Below are 7,492 nucleotides of genomic sequence, written 5' to 3'. Positions count from 1 at the left end.
TAACAATTTGCGACCAGTCGATATAGACCCAAGTTCACTATGTGGTATAATTTACCTATTTATATTGAGTAATGTTTTTCATATAAATTTCATTTAAACAATGATTAGAACTTGCTAATGATTAATAAATAATTAGGAATAATGTCATTCGTTTGTTAATAATTATTAGACACTAATATTTATATTTAATGAACAAGTAAGCTTTTAGGGTACATAACTTTAGGTCTATTAATCATTAGATTAATCATTATTAGTTACAGTTATTATATTAGAGCATTTAATTTAGCAACTGGAGGGAGGGATGAACGTCTTTCGGCTGATACAGCACCTTGAAAATAAGACTGTCACTAAACAAAATGTCAGCTTGCAAAATTAAACTACTTATGCGTTAAAATTCTTTCAATGACATTTTCTGAGATGACAAATTATGTTTAATGACAGTCTCATTCTCAAGGTGCGTGGTAATGGTATGATGAATATCGTTCTAATTCATAAAGCGCTCTATCTTATTGGAAGATTTAGTTAAAACAATAATTCCAAATGCAAGACAGCTTTGCTAATTCTCCGCAGCACATCTCGCTGAATTAGAAGAATTACAGCGATGAGTCGACCCTCTTTTGTAGATGCTCAGATAGCAAAAAGCCCTGATTTATATGGAAAGTCCAGCCAGGCGGTGTTAGAACTTCCTGATCACTATCTAACTCGGGAACGGATTTTTAGGGGTCCGTAACTCAGAAGGAAACTAGCCTACAAAAGTTGGAAAATCCCCGACTTTGTCACTTCAAAGTTCAATATCTCAAAAACGATTAAACCGATTTTGATCAAACATGTCTAAGAACCATCGCTAGAAAACCTAATATTAAATTTAAAAAAACTGCATTCAAATCATCCACCCATTTAATAGCTACGGTGCCACAGACAGACACTCATAGCCGTCAAACTTATAACACCCCTCTTTTTGCGTCAGGGGTTAAAAAGAACATAAAGTTGAAAAACCCCCGACATTGTCACTTCAAAGCTGAATATCTCAAAAACGGCCTAACCGATTTTATTAAAACATGTCTAACAATTTTCGCTAGAAAACCTGCTTTCAAAAAACTGCATACAAATCGGTCCACCCGTTTAAGAGCTACGGTGCCATAGACAGACACATAGACACACTTAGCGGTCAAACTTATAACACTCCTCTTTTTGGGGGTTAAAAGGAGCCCTTATAGAATCACCCGCGTGGCTGTCACAGACAATTTGCTGCGAAACTCGATAGCTAGTTAGTACACAATATGTAAAGCCACATGCACACTTTATCTGTCGTGTTGTGTCGTGACGCTTAAGTCGGTGACCCAAAGATGGAAGTGGTGCAAAGGTTATTTGTGCAACAAGAGAGCAAAGTTGTTTTGTTGCATTGTTGAGTGTGGATTTTGAATCCTGAGTAAGCGAAGGATTCTATTATAGGTTAGAATCCTGAGAGCAGCAAGGGATTCAAATACACGAGATGCAAAAAAACTTTGGTCTCGTGTGACACATACAATTTTTCACTTCAGCAGCGAGAACATCATTTAAATGTAGCATAAGAATAAAACCACATATACCTACTTGTTCACAAAACATCTGACTATTAAGAAACAAATATAATAATCACATTTAAAACCATAAAAAAGTGTCCACTAGATACAATACAAATCTCATACTCATAACAGTCATAACATGCATTCTAATTTGAACTTAGAACTTCTTGTACTAATGTCACACTTATTTTTTAATACTGCAAAAAGCCTCATCTTGGGGTCATTAAAAAGGTGGAACAATAAACGTATAATTTATTATAAATGTTATTAAACATTTAAATTTGAATTTAATTAAGATTTCTATTACATAAACATAAATAGATTTGTTAAAAATTCATTCAATTTAACAAATATTTATAAGAGAAGCGGCTTTCGTGCAACGAGGTTGCATACTTTATTAAAAGATCGGGAAATTTTACATTTTGGAAATATTTCGTTGTCATGTAATTGGTTGACACTCTTTCCCGGCCCGGATAATACCGGGATGGAAATACCGACCCTGTTTTTCGTGTACACGCCCATAGAAGCTCCTGTCAGTTTCTATGGGCGTGTACACAAAAACAGGGCCGGTATTTCCATGTCGGTGTTATCCGGGCCGGGAAAGAGTGTCACCCAATGAACTTTATTAGGCATCGATATATTTTTAATATCAAAAATTTAATTTAAGATTGTAATTAACACATTTGATCCTATCTCTCGCTTTTTTCGTGTTAAAGTGAAATGACAGATCAAAGTAAAGTTCAAATATTTAGAATTCAGTGAGTAGACCCAACACTGTAGGTACTCAGCATTTTCAAAAAATAATTAAAAAGTTACTTTGTCTCGTAAAGCGGTTTTGCTCACTGATTTCTCATAGCAAAACCTGCCTTTGAGGTGCTGAGGTGAAAAAATAATTGTAACATAAATGCCACTTTTGGGTGTAAAATATACTATCATGTGCGTATGAAATGAATAAAACGTTATATGAAATGAATGGGTTACATTTTTTTTATGATTTCAAATATCTTTTTTTTTAATTACAATGAAAATAAAATAAACACTTTAGAAGTAATTTAGGAATAAAAATAGCAAATACAATACAATGACTCTTTATTGTGCATCAGTTTTTTTTTTTATTCAACTGGATGGCAAACGAGCAAGTGGGTCTCCTGATGGTAAGAGATCACCACCGCCCATAAACATATAGTAAGCGATACAGAAAACAGGTACACAGAGAGAACTTTACAAGGTAAGCAATAGGCGGCCTATTGCTTAAGAAGAATCTCTTTCAGGCAACCATTTTTACAGAAAGAAGGAAGGACTAGTTTACAGCAATGTGCCAATGTGTTTTATCAGACGGCCAACTATCAACTTAACTTTCATTCCGTTATTTAACAATTTTAGTGTGAATGAATAACAAACAAATTTTCCCATTTACCTATTAACCCCCGACGCAAAAAGAGGGATGTTATAAGTTTTACCGCTGTGTGTCTGTCTGTGGCACCGTAGCTCTTAAAACGGGTGGACCGATTTGAATGCGGTTTCTTTTATTTGAAAGCAGTGTTTCTAGCGATGGTTTTTAGACATGTTTCATGAAAATCGGTACAGCAGTTTTTGAGATATTGAGCTTTGAAGTGACAAAGTCGGGGGCTTCCAACTTTTTTATGGTTATGTTAGAACATTATTAGATTATCTTTGGACTGATCTCAATTACTAATAGGTACACATGGAACATCCTTCTAGTACTATAGCTTCTATCTATACCTATACGTCCCTACATACGAGTATAACAAGACACAGCTAGCTACTCCCGCGACCCACTTACTCCGGATATTGTGAGTTCGATTCCCGCCTGCCGTTAAAATTAAACCCAGTGATTGGAATGTACGAGTGAGATAAAATTCAAAAGTTATTGTTAAGCTTTTTTACAAGCTTCTATTTTGTTTCACCTGTCCTGTTGTTTGTCTGTTTGTCTGTAATCAAATCTTGCAAGTTAAATTAGACCAACTTCCAGTAGTTTGATTGACTTGAAATTTGGCATATACTTATGTAATTGCATACAACCAAACAACACAACAATACAATAATCTGGTAGTGACATCCTGGTAGTCCGGCCAGGCCATTAACCGTTGAAGAGTTCCGTCCTGTGGATCGATCCTCAAGGACGGAACTCTTCAACGGTTTAATGGCATCGACTTGAAATTGGTAGGAAATGTAGTTTGGGTGACAATACAAGTACAGTCAACAAAAAGTACAGTCAGTAAAATAGCTTGTATTAAAAATATTTTTTTATTACCAAAAACTTTATTTTATGTTACGGCTTTTAACTTATTAGGTATATAAAATTAAAAAAATGTTCGACTAAAATATAGGTTTCATCATCATCCCAGCCTATATACGTCCCGCTGCTGGCACAGGCCTCCTCAGAATAAGAAGGCTTGGGCGTAGTTCCCACGCGGGCCCAGTGCGGATTGGGAACTTCAAACACACCATTGAATTGCTTCGCAGATTTGTACAGGGTTTCTCACGATTTTTCCTTCACCATAAAGCTCGTTGTAAATTTCAAATGTAATTTCGCACACAAATTACGAAAACTTAGAGGTGCGAGCCGGGCTTGAACTGACGACCCTCTACTTGCGAGGCCATAGCTCAAACCACTTGCATAAGACGATTTCAATTTTTTATTATCATCATCATCATCATCATAACTGAAACCTGCTTAAAAATGGTTCACATAGGCTCTCCAGTTACACGCCACTGACATCAGTAAATAGTGGTCTAGTGGGTCTACCACCCTAAAGTTGATAATCGTTTGCATGTCATAAAACAATAATAAATAATAGACGCGTCTGTCAACTTGAAAGTTCGACTTTAGCGCCATATTTATTATCAACTTTAAGGGGTAGACAACATTTGACTGATGGTAACTACTTAAAGCTGTTTTGTGTGTTTTTCGAATCTCTTCACTGTGCCCAGTCTAAAAGCCTACGAATGCAGGCACTCGCTATTACGAACCAAAGCGATGCAATTCGAAAATATTTTAGCGGGCATACTATTAACATAATTCAATATCGGTCGTTTTTTCTGTAGGTTTTATTTTCTTCAAAAGCGCAACTGACAAGTAGGTAACATTTACAAGTGTAAGAAGTAGAAATTAAGTAGGTACAGTCTGCAACAAAATTTCATTACGTTTGAAGTGCCAATATGTAACTGGAACTTATTGGCTCAACATTTTAAGGTCGTGTAACATAAAATTAGTTATAATGCAGTAATTCATTATGGATCCAAATTATGAGTGAGTGAAGAAAGTAGATCTATTACCTATTTGATAAGTACTTGAAATATACCACAAGATTTTCGTTAATGAAAAAATATCGCGAGGAAACCTGCATGAAGCAGCGAAGCAATTCATAGTGCGTGTGAAATTATCAATCTGCCCTAAGACCGCTTTGAAACTATGAGTCATAGGTCAAGTCTATGACCCTCGTCGTCTTTCCCAGAGCAAGCCTGTGCTCAGCTATCATGTGGTAGATATAGGTCAAAGATATTTATTTTAAAGTTTACTATTCGTAGTTAATAGTTATAGATTTGTAGATTCAAAGTCGTTAATCATAAGCCTAGAGACAGCTTAATAGTCACAAAAATTCTAGTCTCAGAAAATCACTCAAGTCAGTCAATTATTTGTAACAAAAAAAGTGTCACTTTAATTAAGTTTAATATTGAAAAGTAACTAAGTACTTAAATACTTTTCCGTCGACTGGTTTATTTCAAGTAACAGTTACAATATAGGTACAAATAGTACAATCTAATCTTGTATTTTTATTGAACATTAAAATAATACTGTCATAGAAACCCTGATTATACGTAAGAAAGAATCCTCCAACAGAAAAGGTCGGGATCGTCCTTTTTCTTTTATCAGTATTCATTTTTTCAAACGAACCACTTTCCCGCCAATTTCAAAGTTGCTATTCGATAAAATTGTAATCAATTTTATAAAAATTCAACCTTGCACAAACTTTTAAAAATACTTATTAATAAAAATCATTAATTACCTTGAGAAAATATCCAATGAACGCTCGCTCACGCTCTCAGCATAGTTATGTGTCCCTGACTAAAATATTCATCGGTTATTTTCATCCTACGATTGGCAACGAAATCACTAACTCACACACACTGTAACCAAACTAACAATTTAATATTAAACTCAAATATAACAGCAAATATAATACAACTATACGTCACTTATATTTTCAAATCAACACACGTGTTTTGTTTTTTTTACATCAGTCACACGCGCTCCCCGTTCAGCGTTCGCGATGCGACTGAATTTCAAAGCTGAAAGGTGAATGCTTTTCGGTTCTCTCTGTCTATTAGCATGCTAACTTTACCGCATGAACACAAGCTTGTGTCCCTTTCCGATCGAACCAGAAAGAGAGAGACAGCAGCAGTAATCTGGAAGCTTTGCGTTTGTAGCTTTAGAAATGTGTTTCCGGTTAGCAATGAGTTTCTGGAAAGCAAGTTGTCACAAGATAAGAATGCGTTGAGGAAAATGCAATGTTTATCGATATTCTGTGTCACCTTAGCTTTACCTATAAACAACAAAAGTGAAAAAAATAGAACCCATGTAGGGAATCCATCTGCGGCTTAACATAAGCTCTAAGGCTCCGTTCCGACCAGAGATGTGCGAGGATGTGTTGCGAATCTGGGGGCACGGCAGTGCCCCCGCCAAGTCGAGCGCGAAGCAAACACTGCCGTACCATCCTTTACTGGAACCATTTCGCCGCATTTTCAGGCCCCTATTTGAGAACCTCTGGATAAGAGCAGAACGCAGCAATTTTCGTCATCCAGTAAGCTATAATCACATACTTAAAATCCAAAATTTCAAGTCTGTAGGTCATTTAGTTCCGAAGTTAAGCGAAAGCAATGTTTCGCATTTATGACACTCACTCACTCATTCACTCATGATCATCAAAATATAACTAGTACTTCCCATAAACTAACGTATAAATAATGTTTATACTGTCTGCGCATTGAGTCTTTAACATTTACTGGATAAGACTTAAGACTCCACATTCTTTATACGTGAGTGGGCAAAGTCAACGGCCAAGTCACACAACATTAACTATAATAATAAAGAAATCGCAGTAAGGAACCTTAGACTTGGCACGACTTTGTCTAGATTTCATTACTTTTGAGAGAGAAACAAGCAGCTCCATCGAGACTTGGCTAGTTTTTTACAGAATGTTTTTGGTGGGATATGTTTTACATGAACAAATGAACTGTCTTTGCTCCATTCATCTGTTTCTACTAAAGATGTGCCGTGATAAATGTGCCGAGGTAAATGAAGCGTTTTTAAATTGGTTCACGAAAAAACTACAAGGAAGAAAATAAGCCTAGTGGTCTAGAACTCTGTTAATTAGCTAATTTAAAGTTCAACAGTCGGAACCCATTACTAAGATTTTTTTAGCGTCACGATTTAAATGGGTCCCGACTGAACTTTAAAGAGTTCTAGACCACTAGGCTTATTTTCTTCCTTTTAGTTTTGGCAGTCGGATTTTGATTTTATAAATTTAATATTTTATTTTACACTTTTTTGATATTTATGTGAAAACGGTAGATTAAAAGTACTATAACCCCGTAAGAAGGGGAGACCCTTCTTTCCGCCACTCTATTTGATATGCGTCCAAGTCATCCCGCCATCTTCTCTTCGGCCTGCCTCTGTTACGATGGCCATCCTTCGGGTAGTGATTTGGGCCCATCGCTGTGAGTGCATGCGGCAGACATGACCAGCCCAGAAAATTACCATTATTTATTCAGTAAATAGGCCGCAATGGGTACTTTTACACGTCATTTTTTAAACTACCAAAGCTTTCGGAAATACCATCATTGCCAAGAAGAATGCGCCGCAAGAAACTTGGCAGAAATGCCGCAGATTACACACTTTGAGT

The 7,492-nt window shown here is 36.1% G+C and overlaps 1 protein-coding gene across 4 annotated transcripts in view; it reads right to left on the bottom strand.

Annotated features, from left to right (window-relative positions):
* Positions 1-5,854, bottom strand: part of Neto (Neuropilin and tolloid-like) — a 341,810-nt gene extending 335,956 nt beyond the window's left edge. For all 4 annotated transcript variants that reach the window (XM_074106549.1, XM_074106548.1, XM_074106547.1 and 1 more), the window contains exon 1: positions 5,597-5,854. The gene's annotated coding sequence lies outside the window, so the exon portion shown is untranslated. The remainder of the gene's footprint in view (positions 1-5,596) is intronic.
* Positions 5,855-7,492: the final 1,638 nt, after the last annotated feature.

This window comes from Choristoneura fumiferana, chromosome 24 (genome assembly GCF_025370935.1).
Source record: "Choristoneura fumiferana chromosome 24, NRCan_CFum_1, whole genome shotgun sequence".
Classification (NCBI taxonomy): Eukaryota; Metazoa; Arthropoda; class Insecta; order Lepidoptera; family Tortricidae; genus Choristoneura; species Choristoneura fumiferana.
This window is presented reverse-complemented; position numbering and strand designations above follow the sequence as displayed.